General features: G+C 37.8%; 1 protein-coding gene and 1 long non-coding RNA gene across 6 annotated transcripts in view; both read right to left on the bottom strand.

Moving 5' to 3' along the window:
• FAF1 (Fas associated factor 1) overlaps positions 1-27,355 on the bottom strand; it is a 518,996-nt gene that overhangs the window by 305,103 nt on the left and 186,538 nt on the right.
• On the bottom strand, positions 1,914-24,628 carry LOC144333501 (uncharacterized). The gene is made up of 2 exons (XR_013402191.1): positions 23,819-24,628; positions 1,914-2,281 (listed from the first exon to the last, which is right to left on the bottom strand). It is a non-coding gene; the product is annotated as an uncharacterized LOC144333501 (long non-coding RNA).

Here is a 27,355-nt window from a genome sequence, read left to right as displayed (position 1 = left end):
ATTTATTGCACAGCAACAAATAACTAATACATATGAATATAGCATACTTTGTTCATCCATTCACCAGCTGATGAACACACGGGATATTTCTGTTTTTCCCTATTATAAATAAAGCTGCTATGAACTTTATTGTGTGAACTTTTTGTGAACATGTTTATTTCTCAAGTATATAACTATAAAAACTGCCAAAGTGTTTTCCAAGATGATTGTTCCAACTTGCGTCCCACCAATGTTCCAGTGTATCACTGATGACAACTGAAATTTTAAGTCTTTTTAATTTCAGCCATTCTAACAGATATAAAGTGGTTTCTCATTGTGGTTTCAATTTAAATTCCCTAATGATTAATAGTAACTAATGTCATTGAGCATCTTTTCATGTGCTTATTGACTATTTGCATATCTTCTATGAAATGCTGAATAGTGGGCTGGGCGCAGTGGCTCACGTCTGTAATTCCAGCACTTTGGGAGGCCGAGGTGGGTGGATCACGAGGTCAAGAGTTCAAGACCAGCCTGGCCAACGTGGTGAAACTGTTTTTACTAAAACTACAAAAATTTGCTGGGCATGTGGCACGCACCTGTAGTCCCAGCTACATAGGAGGCTGAGGCGGGAGAATTGCTTGAACCCGGGAGGCAGAGGTGGCAGTGAGCCAAGATCGTGCCACTGCACTCCAGCCTGGGCCACAGAGTGAGACTCCATCTCAAAAAAAAAAAAAGAAAAGAAAGAAACGGAAATGTTGAATAGTGTTGAGTGGCCCTAGCACTGCTCTTGATTGTAGGAGGGAAATACTTAGTATTTAGTATTTCATTATCAACTATTGTAGGTTCTTCAGCAATGTCCTCTATCAAGTTTACAAAGTTCCCTTATATTTCTACTTTGCTCCAAGTTTAGTTTTTTCTTTTTTAACAAGAAATGGGTGTTGAATATTGCCAAATGCTTTTTCTCATTTACTATACTAATATGGGGAAGTACGCTGATGGATTATAAGCTGTTAAACAAGCCCACATGGCCTACTTGGCTATGATGTATATTATAAACATATTTATATATTTTATTATATTCTATTGAATTCAGTTTGCAACTATTTTGTAAAGGATTTCTCCCTCCATAGTTATAAGAAATATCTTCCTGTAAAAATCTCTGTCTGATTTTGGTATTAGGCTAATGCTAGCCTCATAAAATAAATGAGGCAAGGTTTCATCTCTTTTTTGCAAAGGACAGGTAATAGTTCTTCCTTAAATATTAGATAGAATTCACCAGTAAAGCCATCTAGCGTTTCAGATTTTCTTTGTGGGAAGGTTTTGTCTTTGTTTTTGTTTTTTGAGACAGAGTCTCACTCTGTTGCTCTGGCTGGAGTGCAGTGGCACAACCTTGGCTCACCGCAAACTCTGCCTCCCAGGTTCAAGCGATTCTCCTGCCTCAGCCTCCTGAGTAGCTGGGACTACAGGTGCGTGCCACCACGCCCGGCTAACTTTTGTATTTTTAGTAGAGATACAGTCTCATCCTGTTGGCCAGGCTGGTCTCAAACACTGACCTCAGGTGATCTGCTCACTTTGGCCTCCCAAAGTGCTAGGATTACAGGCATGAGCCACCATGCCAGGCCCTTTTTGTGAGAAGGTTTTGATTGCCAATTCAATTTATGTATTTGACGTACAGCTATTCAAATTTTTTACTTCTGTGAATGTGGTAACTTTTACCTTTAAAAGAATTTTTCTAACCTTTTAGAGTTTCATGTAAATTTACTAGCATAAGTTTGTTCTTAATATCACCTTACAGTCCATGTAATGTATGTAGGCACTTCTTTCATTCCCAATATGAATAACTTGTGTTTCCTCTTCTGTTCTTGTTTTACACACTAGCAAAATAATTATCAGTTTTATTAATCTTTTTAAAACACAGCTTTAGGTTTTGTTCATTTTCTCTACTATATACCTATCTTCCACTTACTGTTTTCTGCTCTTATACATATTATTATACTTCTGTACTCACTTTGGGTTTGATTTGCTCATTTTTTTTGTTTTGTTTTGTTTTTTTGAGACATAGTCTCATTTTGTCACCCAGGCTGGAGTACAGTGGGGTGATCCCAACTCACTGCAGCCTCTGCCTCCTGGGGTCCAGTGATTCTCCTGCCTCCGTCTCCAGGGTAGCTGGGACTACAGGTGCACACTGCCACACCTGGCTAATTTTTGTATTTTTCAGTAAAGAACGGGTTTCACCATGTTGGCCAGGCTGGTCTCGAACTCCTGACCAGAAGTGTTCCACCTGCCTCAGCCTACCAAAGTGCTGGGATTACAGACGTGAGCCACCGTGCCCAGCCTATCTGCTCATTCTAACATCTAGGTTAGATCTGGGTTGGTTATGATTGACCAATTTCTCTCCTCATTATGGGCCAGGTTTTCCTACATCTTTGCATGCCTGGTAATTTTTTATTGGATGCCTGACATTGTAAATTTTATCTTGTTAAGCGCTGGATATTTTTATATTCCTATAAATATTACTGAGCTTAATTTTGGGATGCAGTTACGTTAGTTAGACACAATTTAATCCTTCTGTGTTCTGCTTTTAAGATTTGTTAGTCAGCATCGCCCGAGCAGTAATCTTGTACTACTCTCCACCACTGAGGAAAGACCCTTCTGAGTAGTATAACCAAAGCCATATGAATTATGAGGTTTTCCAATCTAGCTGGTAGGAACAGACACTATTCCCTATCTTGTTCCCACTAAGCCTTTTGGGTGGTTTTTAGTTGTAATGGGAATGACAGTAAATCTGATTCCTGTTACTCCATACTGGCTGGAAATGAAAGTGAGGACTTTTCTTACTTCTTAGACGGAATCTTTAGTCATTGCTTTTACAACTTTGTTTATTTATAATTAAGCATTTGAACCATAAGTTTCCCTCTCAATTCCAATTTCTTAGTATCAAACAAATGCTGATATGCCATGTGTATTAGTCTGTTTTCACGCTGCTGGTAAAGATATATCTGAGATTGGACAATTTACAAAAGAAAGAGGTTTAATGGACTTACAGTTCCAAATGGTTGGGGAGGCCCTATAATCATGGTGGAAAGCAAGGAGGAGCAAGTCCCATCTTACATGAATGGCAGCAAGCAGAGAGTGGTTGTGTAGGGAAACTCCTCCTTACAAAACCATCTGATCTCATAAGACTTACTCACTACCATGAGAACAGCACGGGAAAGACCCACCCCCACGACTCAATTACCTCCTGCTACGTCCTTCCCACAACACGTGGGAATTCAAGATGAGATTTCGGTGGGGACACAGCCAAACCATATCATTCTGCCTCTGGCCCCCTCAAAATCTCATGTCCTCACATTTCCAAACCAATCATGCCTTCCCAACAGTCCCCCAAAGTCTTAACTCATTTCAGCATTAACTCAAAAGTCCACAGTCCAAAGCTTCATCTGAGACAAGGCAAGTCCCTTCCACCTACGAGCCTGTAAAATCAAAAGCAAGTTAGTTACTTCCTAGATAAAATGGGGGTACAGGCATTGGATAAATACACCCATTCCAAATGTTAGAAACTGACCAAAATGAAGGGTTAAAGGCTCCATGAAAGTCCAAAATCCAGCAGGGCAGTCAAATCTTAAAGCTCCACAATGATGTCCTTTAACTCCGTATCTCACATCTACGTCACACTGATGTAAGACGTGGCCTTCCATGGCCTTGGGCAGCTCCGTCCCTGTGGCTTTGCAGGGTATAGCCTACCTCCTGGCTGCTTTCAAGGGCTGGCACTGAGTGTCTGTGGCTTTTCCAGGCTCACAGGGCAAGCTGTCCGTGGATCCACCATTCTGGGGTCTGGAGGACAGTGGCTGTCTTCTCACATCTCCACTAGGCGGTGCCCAGTAGGGACTCTGTGTTGGGGCTCCAATCCCACATTTCCCTTTCACACTGCCCTAGCAGAGGTCATCCATGAGTGTCGTCCCATCCCCACAGCAAGCTTCTGCCTGGGCATCCAGGCACTTCCACACATCTTCTGAAATATAGGCAGAGGTTCCCAAACCTCAATTCTTGACTTCTATGCACTTGCAGGCTCAACACCACATGGAAGCTGCCAAGACTTGGAGCTTGTACCCTCTGAAGTCACGGCTCAAGTTCTACATTGACTCCTTTCAGCTACACCTGCAGCAGCTGGGATATAAGGCACCAAAGTCCCTAGGCTGCACACAGCACAGGGACCCTGCTTCCGGCCCATGAAACCACTTTTTCCTTCTAGGCCTCTGTGTATGTGACGGGAGGGTCTGCTGTGAAGACCTTTGACATGCCCTGGAGATATTTTCCCCATTGTACTGGGGATTAACATTTGGTTCCCCATTACTTATGCAAATTTCTGCAGCTGGCTTAAATTTCTCCTCACAAAATGGGATTTTCTTTTCTATCACATGGTCAGGCTGCAAATTTTCTGAAATTTTATGCTCTACTTCCCTTATAAAACTGAATGCCTTTAACAGCACCCAAGTCACCTCTTGAATGTTCTGCTGCTTAGAAATTTCTTCTGCCAAATACCCTAGATCATCTCCTCAAGTTCAAAGTTCTACATATCTCTAGGGCTGAGGCAAAATGCTGCCAGAAGTTTTGCAAAAACATAACAAGAGTCACCTCTGCTCCAGTTCCCAACAAGTTCTTCATCTCCATCTAAGACCATCTAAGCCTGAACTTTATTGTCCATATCGCTATCAGCATTTTGGGCAAAGCCATTCAACAAGTCTCCAGGAAGTTCCAAACTTTTCTACATTTTTCTATCTTCTTCTGAGCCCTCCAAACTGTTCCAACCTCTGCCTGTTACCCAGCTCCAAAGTCGCTTCCATATTTCCAGGTATCTTTTCAGCAGTGCCCCACTCTTGGTACCAATTTATTGTATTAGTCCATTTTCACACTGCTGATAAAGACATACCTGAGACTGGGTATTTTATACAGAAAAAAGGGTTTAATGGAGTTATAGTTCCACATGGTTGGGGAGGCCTCACAATCATGCTGGAACGCAAGGTGGAGCAAGTCACATCTTACATGGATGACAGCAGGCAAAGAGAGAGAGCTTGTGCTGGGAAACTCCTCCTTCTAAAACCACCAAATCTCGTGAGACTTATTTACTGTCACGAGAACAGCATGGGAAAGATCTGCCCCCATAACTCAATTACCTCCTACCAGGTCCCTCCCACAACATGTGGGAATTCAAGATGAGATTTGGGAGTGGACACAGCCAAACCATATCATCATGTTTTCATCACAATTCAGTTCAAAATATTTTCTACTTTCCCCTGTGATTTCTTCTTTGACTTACGGTTTATTTAGGAATATGTTGTTTAATTTCCAAATATATAGGAATATTCCAAATTCTTGTGAATTCTAACTTAATTCCATTGTTGTCAGAACACTCGTCAATATAATTTAAAAATTTTTAAATTTGTTTTGTGACTGAGCATATGTTCTACCTTAATGAATGATCAATTGCCCAAGAAAAGAATATGTCTTTTGCTGTTATAATGAGGAGTATTATATATGTTTTAAGTAAGTCAAATTGGTTTCTATGCTGTTCAGATTTTTTGTCTGTTGTTCTGAACATTACTATGAGACAGGAGTGTTATAATCTCCAATTGTGAATTTGTCCATTTCTTACTTCAGTTCTGTCAGTTTGGATTTGTCCATTTCTTACTTCAGTACTACCAGTTTTTGCTTTTAAATATTTCAAACTCTGTTATTAGATATGTACACAGTTAGGATATTTATGTCTTCTTGATGAATCAACAGTTTCATCATTATGAAATGTCCCCATTTGTCCTTCATAATATTCTTTGTCCAGAGTCTAGCTCATTCCATATTAACATAGATCCTTCAGGTTATGATTACAAATTTCATATATATTTTCCAGTTCTTTTCATTTTTAGTTTTTATTCAATTTCTATACTTTATAAAGCAGGTTTCCTGTATATATCATACAAATGGGTTTCCCTTTTTTATTCAGTGTAACACTCTCTACCTTTTAATTAGAACATGAGATCATTTATATATATTATAATTATTTATGTGATCATCTTTCTTTTCTATTGGTCTTATCTGTTTATTTCATTTATCATCTTCTTGTCTTCATTTGGGATTTTTGAGTATTTTTTAAGTACTCTATTTCATCTCAACACGAAGCTTAATGACTATTATCTGTATTCACGGTTTCGGTGATTGGTCTAAAGTTTACAACATATTTTTTTTTAAATGTAGTCTCACTCTGTCGCCCAGGCTGGAGTGCAGTGGCATAAGCTCAGCTCACTGCAACCTCCGCCTCAGACGTTCAACTGATTCTCGTGCCTCAGCTTCCCGAGTAGCTGAAATTATAAGTACATGCTACCAGCTAATTTTTGTATTTTTAGTAGAGACAGGGTTTTGCTATGTTGGCCAGGCTGGTCTCAAACTCCTGACCTCAAGTGATCTACTCACCTTGGCCTCCCAAAGTGCTGGGATTAGAGGAGTGAGCTAACATACCTGGCCTAATTTTTGTATTTTTAGTAGAGACAGGGTTTCACCATGTTGGCGAGGATGGTCTCAAACTCCTGACCTCAAGTGATCCACCCGCCTTGGCCTCACAAAATGCTGGGATTAAAGGCATAAGACACCACGTCCAGCACAACATACATTTTTAACTCAACAAAGACTACCTTCAAATTAGACAGGCCTCTGTTTTACGACAGTATACTTCTAGTCCCCTTTCCTATTCTTCATGTTATTGTTGTCATACCTGTACTTGTACACATTTTACAAATGCTATAATACATTGCTATAATTTCTACTTTTAAATGTCAATTCTCATTTAAATAAATTTTAAAATACAGAAAAGGTTTAAAAAAAAAGTGTATCCAAGTATTTACAGTTTCTAGTGCTCTTCATTTCTCTGTATTAACCTAATCTTCCATCTGTTATTGTTTGCTTTCAGCCTGCCTGGGTACTTACTTTAACATCTCTTATAGCTTTTGTTCATCTGAAAAATATCTTTAGTCTTCATTTCTTAAAGATTATTCTGTTCAATATAGCATTCTAGGTGAACATTTTATTTCTTCAACACTTACAAAATATTACTGCATTGTCTCCTGGTGTGCATTGCTTCTGATAAGAAGTCTGTATTTATTATTATTATTATTATTATTATTATTATTACTATTTTAGAGACGGAGTCTCGTTCTGTTGCTCAGGCTAGAATGCAGTGGCGCAATATCAGCTCACTGCAAGCTCCGCCTCCTGGGGTCACGCCATTCTCCTGCCTCAGTCTCCCGGGTAGCTGGGACTACATGTGCCCGCCACCACTTCCGGCTAATTTTTTGTATTTTCAGCAGAGACGGGGTTTCACCCTGTTAGCCAGGATGGTCTCGACCTCCTGACCTTGCGATCCGCCCGCCTCGGCCTCCCAAAGTGCTGTGTATTTATTATTATTATTTTTTTTTTTTTTTTTTTTTTTTTGAGACGGAGTCTTGCTCTGTCGCCCAGGCTGGAGTGCAGTGGCCGGATCTCAGCTCACTGCAAGCTCCGCCTCCCGGGTCCACGCCATTCTCCTGCCTCAGCCTCCGGAGTAGCTGGGACTACAGGCGCCCAGCACCTCGCCCGGCTAGTTTTTTTTGTATTTTTTAGTAGAGACGGGGTTTCACCGTGTTAGCCAGGATGGTCTCGATCTCCTGACCTCGTGATCCACCCGTCTCGGCCTCCCAAAGTGCTGGGATTACAGGCTTGAGCCACCGCGCCCGGTCCCCTATTATTTTTAAATCTCTCTTTTAAAATATAGAATGTAGGCCAAGCGTGTTGGCTCATACCTGTAATCCCAGCACTTTGGGAGACCGAGGCGGGTGATCACCTGATTCAAGACCAGCCTAGCCAACATACTGAAACCCTGTCTCTACTAAAAATACGAAAAAATTAGCTGGGCATGGTGGCATGCGTCTGTAGTCCCAGCTACTCAGGTGGCTGAGGCAGGAGAATTGCTTGAACTCAGGATGTAGAGGTTGCAGTGAGTCGAGACCACGCCACTGCACTCCAAACTGGGTGACAGAGCGAGACTCCGTCTCAAAAAATAAATAAATAAAATATAAAATAAAACAAAATAAAATATAAAATGTATCTTTGTTTCTCTGGCTCTGGCTGCTTTTAAGACTTTTCTACTACTGATTTTTAACAATTTGATTATGATGTGCCTTGATGCTGTTTCCTTTGAGTTACTCCTGCTTGTTGTTATGAAACTTCTTAGATTTGTGAGTTTATAGTTCTTACCAAATTTGGCTAGCATTGGGTTATTCTTTCATTAAAATTTCCCCCTTTCTACTCTCTCCTCTATTTTTGGGGCTCTAATCAGACATACATTGAACCATTTTATATTTGCCTAGAAGTCGTTCAGACAACATCCTTCCCTCTCCAGACCCTAGCTCCCAGTATTTTTGCTGTGTGTGCTTCAGTTTGCATTGTTTTTATTGCTATGTCTTCATATTCATTGACCTTTTCAACAGTTAAACTGTTAAATCCATCAGAGTAAATTATTGATATTACATAATGCAATGTATCAACATTTTGTTAATATCATAGCAAAGTGAACCAATATTTCCCAAATGACCAATGGATTTTAATATAACAGAATATTAAAATTTCATTGAAGTGGTTTCTGGTTTTACATTGCAATAAACCTTTAAGAAACCACCATTTGCTAAGTTTCAGTGTACTATCAATTAAGAATGTCCATAATTATCCGGCTAGTAAAATATCCCTCCCTTACTATATAGCTGTTTGGTGGCATTTTCTTTATATACTTCAACAGAAGTAACATACTGCAACAGAATAAATGGAGAAGGAGATATAAGAACCCAGTTTTTATATGGACAGATGTTGAAGAGTTTGCAATGTACCTAAGACAATACCACTTTCTCATTACTTTTTTTGTTTTGAAAAATTATTTTTCATTAAGAGCATTATTTATGTTAATATGCAATGAGTTCATTACTGTTATTAATTAAGAAATATTTTTAAGGTACTCAGTTTTAATTACTAATATGGAAAATATTTATTCTGGGGTCTAAGAACTAACTGTACCATGTGTGCAACGAAGTCTTTTTTCTCTGGTGGGAAGGAATTCAATAGTATTCCAGTCCTATCTATAAGGTTGAGGAATTGTTCAGCATACTCAATAGTGTACAGATTACTATTCAGCCAAAGATTTGCAGAAAGCATCATTCAGATACCTGCATGTTTCTCTACGTAGCAATCTTTCTCCTAGTACTGAGCCCTCTACGTTCCAATCTCAGTCTCAGGGGATCTCCTAGCTCTTTAACTCTGCAAGACTGTTGGGCTCTGCTTACATTCCCTTTTTCATGAACTGTTGTACAGAAATTTTCACCTTGCTTGTTTCCCATTTCTCATGAATCATAGGCCTATGCTGCCTAATGCCCAATGCCTACAAGCAGTTGTTTGACATATTTTGTCCAGTCTTCCAGGTGCGTACAGCAGGAAGAGAGGTACTATATCAGTTATTCCTTCAAGGGCAAAAGTAGAAATTCTGTTAATTTTCTACGGTTAATTACTGCCAAGAAAAATTTCAATGTTTTCTCAGATTTAAAGAGTTTCAGATAAACTAACCTGTCAGAGATGTAATTTACAAGAGCTTATTCCCCCATATTTTGGGCACATTAATTCAATTTTACATGAAAATGTCTATCTTTACACTGGAAACTAGGGTGGTTCACATTCATGTGGCTCTATGTTAACACAAACCAAGTTATTACCATAAATCATTTCATCTAACAATTTATCTTATAGATTAATATGGATATTGCAAATGTTGCTGAGTACAATTCTCTGCTTTATGTTTTTAACAGCAACCTTTCTCTAGAATTTTCCAGTGCACAGTGACAAGAAGGCTACAAAAAGAAAAAGGTCTACCTCAAACCTAAGTAAGCAATAATTCTAAGTGGATATTTGCCTTCCCAGGAGAGAAATAATTAGCAAAAGGTCATTCAGTTTAGTTGGCTCACTTCAATAAACTGAAAACACTTCACACGCACTCTATCTGCCATTTAAATGCCTGAAAAATAGATCATTTGGAATAGTTGTTTTTATTTTTCTTCAGAGTCTCAAATTTTAACAAATACGTTATCTACAGAATTTACTACCTTTTTTCAAAGTCATTTGGAAGGAATTTATTACATAAATTTATTGTATTAAACCTTCATAATTTCTAGATGGCAACAAAACATGGGGGATATGGGACTCTGCTCCTATAAACAAGTGGCTATTAATACAGTCAAATTATTTCCATTCAGAGAAAAAAATGTAGTGGGCCAGGCGCGGTGGCTCAAGCCTGTAATCCCAGCACTTTGGGAGGCCGAGGCGGGCGGATCATGAGGTCGGGAGATCGAGACCATCCTGGCTAACACCGTGAAACCCCGTCTCTACTAAAAATTACAAAAAACTAGCCGGGCAAGGTGGCAGGCGCCTGTAGTCCCAGCTACTCGGGAGGCTGAGGCAGGAGAATGGCGTGAACCCGGGAGGCGGAGCTTGCAGTGAGCCGAGATCCAGCCACTGCACTCCAGTCTGGGTGACAGAGCGAGACTCCGTCTCAAAAAAAAAAAAAAATGTAGTGAAAGGTGGATACTGTAGCTCTACTAACTATTTCCAATCAGAATGTAGCACATTATTGCAATCTTACAATCACTAAGATGAAAAGCATAATCCCGATTATATGACTAAATGACTATTACTGAGCCAAATTACAGGCCCTCTATGGACCTCTGGATCTCAAATTCCACATTATTTAAAAAAGAAAAAACTACTATTTAGTAGTTTTTTTAGTAGTTTTTAGTAGTACTATTTAGTAGTTTTTTCTTTTTTACTATTTACTATTTAGTAGTTTTTTCTATTTACTATTTAGTAGTTTTTACTATTTAGTAGTTTTTTCTATTTACTATTTAGTACTATTTACTATTTAGTAGTTTTTTCTTTTTTAAATAATGTGGAATTTGCCTGTTACCACTTTGTAAAATTTAAAATATCAGCATTAAAAAAACAGGGCCAGGCACAGTGGCTCACACCTGTAATCCCAGCACTTTGGAAGGCTGAGGAGGGTGGATAATCTGAGGTCAGGAGTTCGAGACCAGTCTGGCCAACATGGTGAAACCTTGTCTCTACTAAAAATACAAAAAATTAGCTGGGCGTGGTGGTGGGTACCTGTAATACCAGCTACTCGAGAGGCTGAGACAGGAGAATCACTTGAACCCAGGAGGCACAGGGTGCAGTGAGCTGAGATCGCGCCATTGTACTCCAGCCTGGGCAACAAGAACAAAACTCTGTCTCAAAAAAAAAAAGTAAAATGAGACCTAGCCCATCTCAGAGTAGATACAAAAAAAACCCTGACCTGTTAGCCGGAAGCAACAAAACGTGCAATAATATTACATCATTTGAATTTTTCTCAAGCACAATTATCAAAAGCGAATTTCTTCTCTCTTTGTTCTATTATCATGTTTTATAATGTTAGAAATCATTTACTGCCTCCATTCATTTTTTTCTTTTAAACATTATAAGCCATTACCCGCTAGAATACTTATTGTTATAACTATGAAAGTTACTGCTTTGAGCAAAGTCAAATTAAGATTCTGTACTGGAAGAGGCAATTCAGACTTTTACAGCTGGAAAGGACTCATCCAAGAAGACGTTTAAACCTACTCTGGGGAAGTGCTGAAGATGGCCAACTAGCTGCAGCCAGGACAAACATCTGCTGCCACCAAGAGACTGGGACATCAGGAAGACTGGGGCATTCTAAGCAGATCTTAGGAGGTAAGGCATTCAGAGTGGATGAAGGAAGGACACAGATGCTGAACCAAAGGGGTAGGAAGCCGGGGATCCTGCACAGGGCTATCGTGCACAGGGATTCATGCTTGGCCCCCAACAACTCCAAAGGAAGGGAAACAAAGTCAGTTGACTAAACTCACCTTATACCACAATCAAACCCTCAAGGGCATCAAAGAAGATAAAAACAAACAAGCAAGCAAAAAAAAAAAAAAACCCACACATCCAACAGACAGCAACTTCAAAGACTGAATGCTCAGCTCATACAGATGAGAAAGAACCAGTGTAAGAACTCTGCCAATTAAAAAAGCCACAGTGTCTTCTCACCTCCAACCAACCACACTAGTTCCCCAGCAATAGGTCTTAACCAGGCTGAAATGACTAAAATGACAGAAACAGAATTCAGAATATGGATAAGAATGAAGACCATCAAGATTCAGGAGAAAGTTGAAAGCCAATAAAAGATTCTAAGGAACATAATAAAATGATTTGGGAGATAAAAAATGAAATGGCCATTGTAAGAAAGAACCAAAGTGATTTGATAGAGCTGAGAAACTCACTTGAAGAATTTCAGAACACAATCCAAGTATTAACATCAGAATTAGCCAACTGGAGAAAAGAAATCCAAAGCTCAAACACTGGTTCCCCAAAACAACTCAGACTAAAATTAAAAAGACTCAAAAAAGAACAAAAAAAACTCTAAAAAATTTGGCATTACATTAAGAGACCACATCTACATCTCGTTGGTGTCCCTGAAAAAGAGGGTGAGAAAGCAAGCAATGTAGAAAACATATTTTAGGATATCATTCGTGAAAATTTCCCCAACCTCACTAGACATGCCAACATTCAAATTTAAGAAATGCAGAGAATGCCTTTGAGATACTATATAAGACAACTATGCCCAAGACACATAGTAATCAGATTCTTAAAGGTCAATATAAAAGACAAAATGTTAAAGACAGTTGGAGAAAAGGGACAGGTAACGTACAAAGGGAACCCCATCAAACTAACAGTGTACCTTTTGGCAGACAACCTACAAGCCAGAAGAGATTGGGGGTTTATATTCAGCATTCTCAAGGAAAAGAAATTCCAATCAAGAGCTTCATATCCTGCGAGATTAAGCTTCATAAATGAAGGAGACATAAGATCCTTTTCAGATGAGCAAATGCTAGGAATTTGTCACCACGACGCCTGCCTTATAGACACTCCTTAAGGGTGTGCTAAATATGGAAAGGAAAGACCATTACTAGACACCACAAAAACTCACTTAAATACATAGACCATTAGCACTACAAAACAATTGCACAATCAAGTCTGCATAATAACCAGGTAACAACCCGATGACACACCTATCAATATAAACTTTGAATGTAAATGGGCTAAAAGCCCCAATTAAAAGGCACAGAGTGGCAAGTTGGATACAGAAGCAAGACCCAACTGTATGCTGCCAAAAAGAGAACCATCACATGTGCAATGACACCCATAGGCTAAAAGTAAAGGGACAGAGAAAAATCTACCAAGTCAACAGAAAACAGAACAAAGCAGGGGTTGCTATTCTAACTTCAGACAAAACACACTTTAAACCAAAAAGATTTTTAAAAGGTAAAGAAAGGCATTATATAATGCTAAAGGGTTTGATTCAACAAGAAGACCTAACTATCTTAAATATATATTCACCAAACATAAAAGCACCCAGATTCATATAGCAAGTTCTTAGAGATCTACAAAGAGACTTAAGATAACCACACAATAATAGTAGAAGACTTCAACACCCCACTGATAGAATTAGATCACTAACAAAGATAGTCAAGATCTGAACTTGACATTAGACCAAATGAACCTGATAGACATCTACAGAACTCTACACCCAAAAACAACAAACTATATATTCTTCTCATCTGTACATGGCACATACTCTAAATTCCATCACATAACTGGCCATAAAACAATCCTTAGCAAATTAAAAAAAAAATCAAAACAATAGCAATCACACTACTGAATCACAGTGTAATAAAAATAGAAATTGATAGTAAGAAAATCACTCAAAAGCATATAATTTAATGGAAATTAAACAACCTATCCTGAATGACTATGGGGTAAATAATAAAATAAAGGCAGAATTAAAGCAATTCTTCCAAACTAATGAGATCAAAGACGCAATGTAACAGAAACTCTGGGACACGGCTTAAGCAGTGTTAACAGAAAAGTTTGCAGTGTTAAGAGAAAAGTTTACAGCATTAAATGTCCACAGCAAAAAGTTAGAAAGACCTCAAACTAACAATCTAACATCACATATCACACCTACAGGAACAAGAGAAACAAGACGAAACCAATTACAAAGCTAGAAGACAAGAAATAACTAAAATCAAAGCTGAACTGAAGGAAACTGAGACATAAAAAAAAATACAAAAGACTGAGTCCAGGAATTAGTTCCTTGAAAGAATATGACTGATAGACTACTGAGCAGACTTAAAAAAAAACAGGAGAGAGAGAAAGACAGAGAGCTCCAAATAAACACCGTCAAAATTGACAAATGGGACATTACTATCAAACCCACAGAAATACAAAAACTCTCAGAGACTATCAGAGACTACTATGAACACCTCTATGCACAAACTAGAAAACACAGAAGAAATGAATAAATTCCTGGAAACATACAACCTCCCAAGATTGGACCAGGAAGAAATTTAATCCCTGAACAGATCAACAGTAAAGTGAAACTGAATGAATAATAAAAAGCCTACCAGATGATGCCCAGGACCAGATAAGCTCACAGCTGAATTCTACCAGAGCATAGAGAGGAACTGGTATCATTCCTACTAAAACTATTCCAAATACTTGAGGAAGAGAGACTCTTCCTTAACTCACTTTATGAGGCCAGCATCATCCTGACACCAAAACCTGGCAGAGACACAACAAAAAATGAAAGCATCAGGCCAGTATCACTGATGAACATGGATGCAAAAATCCTTAACAAAATACTAGCAAACCAAATCCAGCCACACATCCAAAAGCTAATCCTTCATGATCAAGTGGGCTTTATCCCTGGGATGCAAGGTTGGTTTAATATATACAAGTCATTAATGTGACTTACCACATAAACAGAACTATAAGCAAAAACCAAATGATCATCTCAACAGATACAGAAAAGGCTTTCAATAAAATTCAATATCCTTCATGTTAAAAACCCTCAACAGACCAGGTGTGGTGGCTCACACCTATAATCCCAGCACTTGGGGAAGCCGAGGTGGGCAGATCACTTGGGGTCAGGAGTTTGAGACCAGCCTGGCCAATATGGTGAAACCCCATCTCTATGAAAAATACAAAAATTAGCTGGACATGGTGGGCCCATGCCTGTAGTCCCAGCTACTTGGGAGGCTAAGGCAAGGGAATCATTTGAACCCAGGAGGCAGAGGCTGCAGTAAGCCGAGATCACTCCACTGCACTCCAGCCTGAGCAACAAAGTGAGACTCTGTATTAAAACAAAAACAAACAAACAAAAAACCTTCAACAAACTAGGCATTGAAGAAACATACTTCAAAATATTAAGAGCCATCTATGAACAACCCACAGCCAACATCATACTGAATGAGCAAAAGTTAGAAGCATTCCCCTTGAAACCAGAACAAGAAAAGGATGCCCTCTCTTACCACTCTATTCAAAATACATAGCACTGGAAGTCCTAGCCAGGGCAATCAGGCAAGAGAAAGAAAAAAAGGCATCCAAATAGGAAGAGAGGAAGTCAAACTATCTCTGTTTACAGATGATATGATAGTATACCTAGGAAACCCCACAGTATCTGTCCAAAAGCTACTAGCTCTGATAAACAACTCCAGCAATATTTCAGGATACAAAATCAATGTACAAAAATCAGTACCATTTCTATATACCTACAATGTCCAAGCTGAGAGTCAATTCAAGAACACAATCTCACTTACAGTAGCCACAAGGAAATGCAATACTTAGGAACACAGTTAACTAGGGAGGTGAAAGATCTCTACAATGAGAATTACAAAAGACTGAACGAAGATATCAGATATGATCCAAAGAAATGAAAAAACATTTCATGCACATCAATAGGAAGCATGAATATTGTGAAAATGGCCATACTGCCAAAGGCAATTTATAGATTCAATGCTATTTCTACCAAGGACATTCTTCACACAATTAGAAAAGACTATTTTCAAATGTATATGGAACCAAAAAGGAGCCTGAATAGCCAAGATAATTCTAAGCAAAAAGAACCTAAGCAGAAAGCTGGAGGCATCACATTACCCAACTTCATAACAATACTACAAGGCTGCAGTAACCATAACAGCACGTTACTGGTATAAAAACAAACACACAGACTCATGGAATGGAGAGCCCAGAAATAATGCCACATATCTACAACCATCTGATCTTCGACAAAGTTGACAAAAACAAACAAATGGGGAAAGGCTCCCTATTCAATAAATGGTGTTGGGGTAGCTGGTTAGTCATATGCAGAAGACTGAAACTGGACCCCTTCCTTACGGCATATACAAAAATCAACTTAAGATGGATTAAACACTCAAAACCTAAAACTATAAAAACTCTAGAAGACAACCTAGAAGATACCATTCTGGACACAGGCCCTGGCAAAAATTTCATAACAAAGACGCCAAAAGCAATTGCAACAAAAACAAAAATTGACAAATGAGACCTAATCAAACCAAAGAGCTTCTGCACAGCAAAAGAAGCTATCAACAGAGTAATAACACAACCTACAGAATGGGAGAAAATATTTGCAACCTACAGAATGGGAGGAGATATTTGCATCCAACAAAGGTCCAATATCCAGAATCGATAGGAAACTTAAATTAATGAGCAAAAAACAACCCCATTAAAAAGTGGGCAAAGGACACAATCAGATACTTTTTGAAAGAAGCCAAATATATGGCCAAAAATGCATACAAAAAATGCTCAGTATCACTAATTATCAGAGAAATGCAAGTCAAAACCGCAATGAGATACCATATTATACCAGTCAGAATGGCTATTAAAAAAAAATAATGGGCCCGGCACAGTGGCTCATGCCTGTAATCCCAGCACTTTGGGAGGCCAAGGTGGGCGAATCACCTGAGGTCAGGAGTTCACAACCAGCCTGCCCAACATGGCGAAACCACATCTCTACTAAAAATACAAAAATTAGCTGGGTGTGGTGGTGGGCGCCTGTAATCCCAGCTACTCAAGAGGCTGAGGCAGGGGAATCGCTTGAACCTGGGAGGCAGAGGTTGCAGTGAGCCAAGATCATGCCATTGCACTCTAGCCTGGGTGATAAGAGTGAAACTCCGTCTCCAAAAAACAAACAAAATGCCAACTGTGTGTAATTTTGAAATTTCTCTTCTAAATGAAAAAAAATTGACAGAAGTAGAGCCCTTGGGAAACAGCAGAGATTATGAACAAGTTGTAGGGAAATACAGGAAAAGATTACGTGTAGGTTATCTTTTCATATATGTAGTATAATAGCAAAAGTATAATAGTAAAAATGTGGATGTTGCTCAACTGCAAGAAACATTTTTTTCTCAAGTTAATCAGTGTCTTTTAACGTATAATACCATGAAGGTCCTTAGTAAAAGCAATATTCTGAAAAATAAATATATAAATAAATAATAGATGCTGGCAAGGTTGCTAAGAAAAGGGAATGCTTATACATTGTTGGTGGGAATGTAAATTAGTTCAGCCTTTGTGGAAAGCAGTTTGGCAATCTCTCAAATAACTTAAGAATGAATTACCATTTTACCCCACAATCCCATTACTGGGTATATACACAAAAGAATATTATTCATCACACCATAAAAGACGCATGTACTTATATGATCATTGCAACACTATTCACAATAGCTAAGACATGGAATTAACCTAAATACTCATCAATGGTAGACTGGATGAAGAAAACGTTGTACATTTACACCATGGAATACACCACAGCCATAAAAAAAGAATGAGATCATGTCCTCTGCCACAAGATGGATGGAGTTGGAGGGCATTATCCTAAATGAACTAACAGAGGAACAGAAAACCAAATATTGCATGTTTTCACTTACAAGTGGGAGCTAAACACTGAGTACACAGGGACACAAAGAAAACAACAACAGACACTGGGGACTACTCGAGAGTGGAGAGTGGAAGGAGGATGAAGATCAAAAAAACTACCTGTCAGGTACAATGATTATTACCTGGGTGATGAAATAATCTGCACACCATACCCCAGTGACACACAATTTACCTATGTAACAAACCTGCTCATGTACCCCTGAACCTAAAATAAACATTAAAATAAATAAATCTCATTAGGGCAAACACTCAAAATGTTGAAAATAAAAAACAAAAGCACTTTGGGATAAGGCTACTCAAGAACAAGAAATGATTTAATGGCAAAGACTACAAGACAATGCCCATTGGTTTTCCCTATGTACTATTCTGGTATCACTAATTGAAAGATGCTAACTCCTGTATATCTTGCTACTTATAGACATAAGTTTACATTTAAAATGCTTTAACATAACACCTACAATTACCAAAAAAATTATAAATATGTAAGTATTTTGAGGTTCTGGACAAAGGATTCCAGGAAGCTCAGCTGGGGAGAATTGTTTGAGTCTAGGAGCTTGAGGCTTCAGTGGGACATGACCGCATCACTGCATTCTAGCTTAGGCGACAGAGTGAGACTCTGTTTTTACTTTAAGTACAACGTTTAAAAATGTGACATTAGATCCAGCAATCCCACTTCTGAGTTTATAGCCAAAGTAATTAAAATGTGTTGAAGAGATGTCTGCATTTCCATGTTCGTTGCAGGATTATTCACAACAGCCAAGAGATCAGAACAATCTATGTGCCCGTCAACAGATGAATGGATCCAAAAATGTGGCACATACACAATGGAATACTATTCAGCCTTTAAAAAAAAAATTCTGTCATTTGCAACAACATGGATGAGTCTAGAGAACATTCTGCTAAGTGAAATAAGCCAGGCACAGAAAGACAAATATCACATGCTCTCACTTACATATGGAATCTAAATATCTGAATCCACATACGAAGTAGAGGGTAGAATGGTAGTTACCAGAGGCAAGGGCATACAGTGAGCTCCGTGGATAATATCAATCAGAGGATCTCTTTGATCAGCTAGACAGGAGGAAAATATTCTGGTGATCTAATGCACAGTAAGGTGAATACAGTTAAGAAATAATGTATCACTCAAAATTGCTAAAAGGGTGGATGTTAAGTGTTCTCACCACAAAGAAATCGTAAGTATATGAGATGATTGGTATGTATTTGCACATTCTACAACATACATATGTATTGAAACATCATATTGTACCTCATAAACATATACACTTATTAAACATCAATTTAAAAATCTGAAGCTGAATTAAAGAATATTTCTAATGCATAAAAATAAACTATGCACATTGAGACCACAGTTTGAGATGCTACTTTATTCAGGTTTCAAAATGACCCAATAATAAATTATTTGGGGAGTACACAATTGATGGCACAGAGGCAAGAGACATCAGTTTGCAGGTGGACTAAACACTACTACTAACACACAACATTTGCTGTCTTTCTTCCACAAAAGTACAAACTATAATCAATTGCATTGTCATTTCATGTTCATAGCATCTTTCAAGACACACAAAATTGTCACTCTTTCCTTCTTTTCACATGTACTAATAACAGAAGAACATTTAACTAGTATTCATAAAGCATGGCTGAGGCATGTGGGGGAGGGATTAAGGCATTTGCCAAAGACTATACAGCTAATAAGAGTCACAGAGTCAAGATTAGAATCTAAATTTATAGATTCAGGACAAAAACTGGTTTGAAATAACCTGAACTACTTTTTCAGACTGAAAATACACTTGCTAAATATTTTAAATCTTTCCATATTCAACCTGATTTCTTAAAAACTAAAATAGTATCCAATATAATAAAAGTAGCTTTAAGAAGATCAAAAAGAGAAAAAATAAGATAAATGATTCAAATAATAACAGATCTATTTTTCTGCTATATCTCAGAAACGGAATTAAAGCTATGACTAGTAGGCTCCAGTAAATTAGGTTTGTTAACAGTACTGATTTAACAAACTTTATTAAACAAATACCTGCATGTTAGGTTAAATCCACTGCTAGATCTTAGAGACCTAACAATATACAATAATCCCTACCCTCAAAGAGATCACAATACTTCACATCAGACAGCATTTTATAGGAGGACAAATGCTTTAAAATAATTCCTTAAATTTATTTAAGATAAGAAAACAGAATTCAGAAGGTTTTGGATATTGAAACAAAACTGCATTAAGGACCCTAAAAACATTAACAACCCAGTGAACATACCACTAGGTGTCACTGTGATACAAAGTTCTTAGCTGCCTTTGGGCTCGCTTTCAAACCTTGTTGCATCTTCCTGGTAATAATGTGGAAAAAGTGCATTACCTGATTGGGTATCTCTTTGCATTGTATTATTTATATGTATACAGCTACAGAAAAAATATTATTTATATAATTCTGGTAACACTGAAATGATTTATAACAATTCTATTGCTGGTCACATAATATTTAATGAGTGCACATTTTTAAAATTTCCTATGATGGATGAATTAATATATATACATATATTCATATATTCATTTATTGAGCCATTTGTTTCCTCAACAAGCACTACTCTGTGCCAAACACTGTGCTAGAATAAAGAATTTAGAGAGGAATAAGACCTGGTCTCTAAGCATGAGAAGTTAACATTCACAAGGAAAATCGGAAACACAAAGAAATGGTAAGATGTGTTAAAATCCATGTTTAAAGCACACACAAAATTTTATGGGATCATAGGGGATGATTCAACTTAACTATATGTCCAGAAAGGTTAGGAAAGGCTTCACAGAAGAGGAAATATTTACATGGGATCTTGGAAGCTGTGTAGGAGTTTTCTAGAAAGCTAAAGCAAGAAAAGGTCTATCAAACAGAATACAGGAAATACAGAGCCACTGAAAGGCACATGAAGAGATGTGTGTTTTAGAAAAATCACTGCAGGGCAACTATATAGAAAAGATGGACTAAAGGAAGAAAGAAATGAACGTATGGAAATCGGGAATTATTTTAATTCATGAAAGAAATTCTTGAACTGTAACAAAGTGGGATGAAAAATAAAGGAGAGATTCAGTGATAATATGATAGAATTCATAAAACTTTATTGACTAAATGCAGTGAAGTCAGAAAAAAATTCTTGAAAAAGTGAAAAAAAATTAGCTGAACATGATGGCGTGCACCTGTAGTCCCAGCACTCAGGAAGCTGAGGTGGGTGGGAGGATCACTTGAGCCTAGGAGTTCAAGCTTAACAGTGAGCTGTGGTCATATCACTGCATTCCAACCTGGGACTTAAGCAAGATTCTGTCACTTAAGAGAAAAAAAAAATCACTTTAAGTCATATGAATTCAAAAATGCCATAGTGAATTTGTAACTGCATTTTATTATTATATATTTCCTAAGTCAACACTATAAAAATATTTTTTCAAAGGGACTTTAAACTGGACAAAAATGAAAAACACAGATACAGTAAACTATACCAGAGGTATCCTCAATGCAGCTAAGAAAATCTGATGAGTTTGGACAATGAATCTGAAATAAGAATGCAGATGGCTACCAAGTTAGAAAAAAGATTTCCAGCCTGTTTGAAGTCTAAATTCAAAATGAACTTTAGAACCTGAATTCATTTTAAGAAAAAAAAAAGAAATTCAGAAAGGATCAGGAATATGGCTAAAATTGAAAAGATTAACCAGATTAAGTGATGGCAAGGATGGGGAGCAACTGGAACCCTGTTCTACTGGTGAAGTGAATTGGTTCAACAATTTTATAAAAATGTTTTGCTACACCTGCTAACTCTAAACAAACATATACCTTTATGCTATGATTCAGCAGCTCCACTTGAAGCTCAAAAGAAGAATGTTTATCTACGCCAAAAATACGCACAAGAATGTTCATAGCAGCTTGATAACACTAGAAAGAACCCAAATATCAGTAGAATGGGTAATTTATGGTATAATAGAATTCTACACAGCAATTAGAATGAATGAATTACTGAATCACAAAGACATAATATTGAGTGAAAGAAGTTAAACACAGTATACAATGTATGATTTCAATTATACGAAGGTCAAAATACACAAATGCAGTCCAAGGTGACAAAGGTCAAAATAGTGGTTTCAGAGGGGAGATTAAATAGCTAGCAGGGGGAATGAGAGAGGCTTCTGAGGCGCAAGAAATATTCTCTATCTGGATCAGGGTGGTGGTGGTTCCAAGGGTATAAACTTAATTTTTACATATAATTGCCTCTTGAATAATGGGGGTGGGGAGGTTAGGGTACCAACCCTTCCACACAGTCAAAAATCTAGGTATAGCTTTTGACTCTCCAAAAACTTACTAATAGCCTACTGTTGACCAGAAACCTTACTGATAATATAAACTATTGATTAACAAATATTTTGTACATTATGTGCATTATATATACATTTCCCACAATAAACTAGAGAAAAGAAAATGTTATTAAGAAATCCAAAATATTATCTTCCTCACTGTCTTTGTGTTCAACAGACTGAAGAGAAGGAGGAAGGGGAGGGGTTGGTCTTGCTATCTCAGGGCTGGCAAAGACAGTAGAAAATTTGCTTGTGCCCAGGAGTTCAAGGCCGCAGTAAGAGTGTGCCACTGCACTTCAGCCTGAGTGACAGAGTAAGACCATCCCTTAAAAAAACAAAACAAAACCACACACACACACACACACACACACACGCACACACACACACACACTACAGCTTGCTGCATTGATTAACTTCCTTTCATGAAAAGTTTTGCTGTAACATGTGATGCTGTTTGATAGTATTTTACCCACACTAGAACTTCTTTTACAGTTGGAGTAAATTCTCTCAAACCCTGCCACTGTTTTATCAATTAAGTCTATGTCACATTCTAAATCCTTTTTTGTCATTTCAACCATGTTTATGCATAGCATCTTCATCGGCAATAGATTACATCTCAAGAAACCACTTTGTTTGCTCTTCCATCCAAGTTTTATGAGATTGCAGCAATTCAGTCACGCCTTCAGGCTCCTCCTCTAATTCTTTTGCTATTTCTACCACATCTGCAGTTACTTCCTCCACTAAAGTCTTGAACCCCTCAAAGTCATCCATGAAGGGTGCAATCAGCTTCTTCCAAACTCCTATTAATGTTGATATCTTGACCTCCTCCCATGAATCATGAGTGTTCTTCGTGGCATCTTAGAATGGTGAGTCCTTTCCAGATGGTTTTTTATACCATATTTTAATATACAGAAATAACAGGAAAAAAGTCAACAATACTAAGAGGTTTTTTTTTTTAAAAGATCAACCAAATTCATCAACCTTTATCTAGAGTAAGAAAAAAAAGAAAAATTAAATAAAAAATTATGAGACTACTATTAAAAATCTTATGCCAACAAATTAGATAACATAAAAGAAACTGATACATTCCTAGAAACATACAACCTATCAAGACTGAATCGTGAAGAAACACAAAATCTGAATAGACATATAACTAGTCTGTTACTGAGAGTGAATCAGCAATCAAAAACCTCCCAACAAAGAAACATGCAGGACCACATGGTAACATTAGGGTATGTTACCTAACATTTAAACAATTACTGCCAACCCTTCTCACACTCTTCCAAAAAGCCAAAGGAGGCTATACTTCCTAATTTCTTTTATGAGGCCAGCATTACATCAATACCAAAGCCAAAGAAGCTATCAGACGAAAACAAAACTATAGTCCAATATCCCTGATAAATACAGATGCAAAGATCCTCAACAAACTATTAGAGAAATTAAATTCAACAGCACATTAAAAGGATCACACACCAGGGCAAAGTGAGATTTATCCCTAGGATGAAAGGATTATTCAACATATAAAAATCGGCCAGGCGCGGTGGTTCACACCTGTAATCCCAGCACTCTGGGAGGCTGAGGTGGGTGGATCACTTGAAATCAGGAGTTTGAGAACAGCCTGACCAACATGACGAAATCCCGTCTCTACTAAAAATACAAAAATTAGCCAGGCGTGGCAGCTGCGGGCCTGTAATCACAGCTACTGAGGAGGCTGAGGCATGAGAATCACTTGAACCCAGGAGGCGGAGGTTGCAGTGAGCCAAGATCACACCATCGCACTCTAGCCTGGATGACAGAGCGAGACTCCATCTTACAAACAACAACGACAACAACCACCACCAATGAAAATCAATCAATGTGATACACCACATTAAAAGCAAGAAGGATAAATGTCAAACAATCATCTCAATAAACAAAAAGCTTTTGACAAAATTCAACATATTTTCATAATACTGAACAAACTAGAAATAAAAGGAAATAACTTCTACATAATAAAAGCCATATATGAAAGTCCCACAGCTAACATCATATTCAAGGGTTAAGAACTAAAAGGTTTTCAGGCCGGGTGCAGTGGCTAAAGCCTGTAATCCCAGCACTTTGGGAGGCCGAGATGGGCGGATCACGAGGTCAGGAGATTGAGACCATCCTGGCTAACACGGTGAAACCCCGTCTCTATTAAAAAAATACAAAAAACTAGCTGGGCGAGGTGGCGGGCACCTGTAGTCCCAGCTACACGGGAGGCTGAGGCAGGAGAATGGCGTGAACCCGGGAGGCGGAGCTTGCAGTGAGCTGAGATCTGGCCACTGCACTCCAGCCCCAGCGACAGAGCAAGACTCCGTCTCCAAAAAAAAAAAAAAAAAAAAAAAAAAAAAAAAAAAAAAAAAGAACTAAAAGGTTTTCTTCTAACATCAGGAACAAGCTAGGATAACTTCTCACCACTTCTATTCAACGTAGTACTGGAAAGCCTAGCTAGAACAATTAGGCAAGAAAAACAAAAGGCATCCAAATTGGAAAGGAAGAAATATAACTATCTTTGTTTACAGACAACATGATATTATATGTAGAAAACACTAAGGATTCCACCAAAGAAAACAAAACTGTTAGAACTAATAAATACAAAATTCATCAATCTTGTTATAAGATGCAAAATCAACACATAAATATCCGTTGCATTTCTATATACTAACACTGAACAATCTAAAAAGGAAATTAAGAAAACAGTACCATTTATAATAGCTTCAAAAAGAATAAAATGCTTATGAATAAACTTATCCAGAGAAAAAAGACTTGTCCACTAAAAACTACAAAACCTTGCTGAAATAAATTAAAGAAGACACTGGAAAAGCGTCCCATGGTCATGGACTGAAAAACTTAACACTGTTAAAATGTCCATATTATCCAAAGTGATCTGCAGATTCAATGCAATCCCTATCAAAAGGCCAATGGTATTTTTGCAGAAATAAGGAAATAATCCTAAATTCCATAAGTAACCACAAGGAACTCCAAACACAATTGTGAGAAGAACAAAGCTGGAGGTCTCCTACTTCCTAATTCCAAAACATATTACAAAGCTAGAGTAATTAGATCAGTTTGGTAGTGGTATAAAGACAGACACACCAACTAATGGAACAAAACAGAAATCCCAAAAATAAACCCACAAATATACAGTCAAATGATCTTTGACAAGAGTGCCAAGACCCCACAATGTGGAAAGGATAGTTTCTTCAACAAATGGTACTGGGAAAACTGGATATCCACATACAAAAGAATTTGGAACCTCATAACATACACAAACATCATCTCACTGCATTGTGTGAATTAAAGACTTAAACATAAGACTTGAAACTATACGAGCAAAGACTCTGCCACTGTCCTCCAGCCTGGGTGACAGAGCAAGACCCTATCTCAAAAAAAAAAAAAAAAAAAAAAGACTTGAAACTATAAAAGTCCTAGAAGAAAGCAGAGAGGAAATGCTTTACAACACTGATCTTGGCAATAGTTTTTTGAAAATGACTCCAAAAGCAGAGGCAATGAAAGAAAAAATAGACAAGTGAGACTATATCAAATTAAAAAGCTTCTGCACAGAAAAGTAAACAATAGAGTAAAAAGGTAACCCACAGAATGAGAGGAAATATGTGCGAACCATATATCTAATAAGGGGTTAAAGCACAAAATACAGAAAAACTTCTACACCTCAACAATAAATATCAAATAACCCATTTAAAAAATGGGCAAATGACTTGAACAGACATTTCTCCAAACAAGACACACAAATGGCCAACAGGTATATGAAAAGATACTCAACATTACTAATCAGACAAATATAAATCAAACCCACAATCAGCTATCACTTCACATCTTTTAGGATGGCTACTATAAAAAAAAAAAAAAGAAATAAAAGAAAAGAAAAACAGAAAATAATAAGTGTTAACGAAGTTGGGGTTGGAATGTAAAATGGTGTAGCTGCTATAGGAAACAGTATGGAGGTTCTTCAAAAAATTATAAATTAAACTACCATCTAATCCAGCAATCCCACTTTTGAACATACTGCCAATAGAACTGAAACCAGGATTTCTATGAAATATTCACACTCCCATGGCTGGGCACGGTGACTCATGCCTATCATCCCAACACTTTGGGAGTCTGAGGCAGGAGGATCACTTGAGCCCAAGAGTTCAAGCCCAGCCTGGGAAAGAAAGTAAGACCCCTTCTCCACAAAGAAAAAAAAATTAGCCAGCCATGGTGGCACGCACCTATAGTCCTGCTACTCAGGAGGCCAAGGCAGGGTGACTGCTTGAGCCCAGAGTTTGAGGCTACAGTGAGCCGTGATCACACCACTGCACTCCAGCCTGGGTGACAGCATGAGACCCTGTCTCAAAAAAAAAAAAAAAAATCACATTCTCATGTTCACTGCAGCATTATTCACAATAGTCAAAAGGTAGAAACAACCTAAATATCCATTTATGATAAGTTAATGAATAAAAAATAATGTGGTATATACACACAATGGAATATTGTTCAGTTTTAAAAAAGAAGAAAATCCTGCTATACGCTACAACATATATAAGCATTGAGGACATTATGCTAAGTGAAATAAGCCATCACAGCAGGCAAATACTGCATTATTCCACTTCTATGAGGTATTTATAGTCAAAACTTATAGAAACAGAAGATAGAATGGCAGTTGCCAGGAGCTTGAGGGAGGGGAAAATGGAATATTGCTATCCAATGGGTATAGAGTTTCAGTTATGTAAGATGAAAAAGTGCGTAAACAATCTTAGGCTGTACACTTAGAAATTTATTGACAGTCTAAATCTCATATTGTTTTCTACCATAATTTTTTTAAAAATAAAAAACAACATACAGGAGAATATTTGGGGGCATGGAAATGGGTACAGGGAAAAGGGGTTTATCTAGAAGAATAATCTACATAGAAGACGAAACAAGTACAAAGGCCCAGACCTATTTGGCAAACTGAAAGAAGTCCATTATGGCTTAGGCACAGTGAACTAGAAGGAGAGTGGTAATAGATGAAACTACAAATGCAGGTAGGGGCTTCATCAAACAGGGACTTATAGGCCATGTTAAAGATTTGAATTATAT

The sequence above is a fragment of the Macaca mulatta genome, chromosome 1 (assembly GCF_049350105.2).
Source record: "Macaca mulatta isolate MMU2019108-1 chromosome 1, T2T-MMU8v2.0, whole genome shotgun sequence".
NCBI classification, from domain to species: domain Eukaryota; kingdom Metazoa; phylum Chordata; class Mammalia; order Primates; family Cercopithecidae; genus Macaca; species Macaca mulatta.
This window is presented reverse-complemented; position numbering and strand designations above follow the sequence as displayed.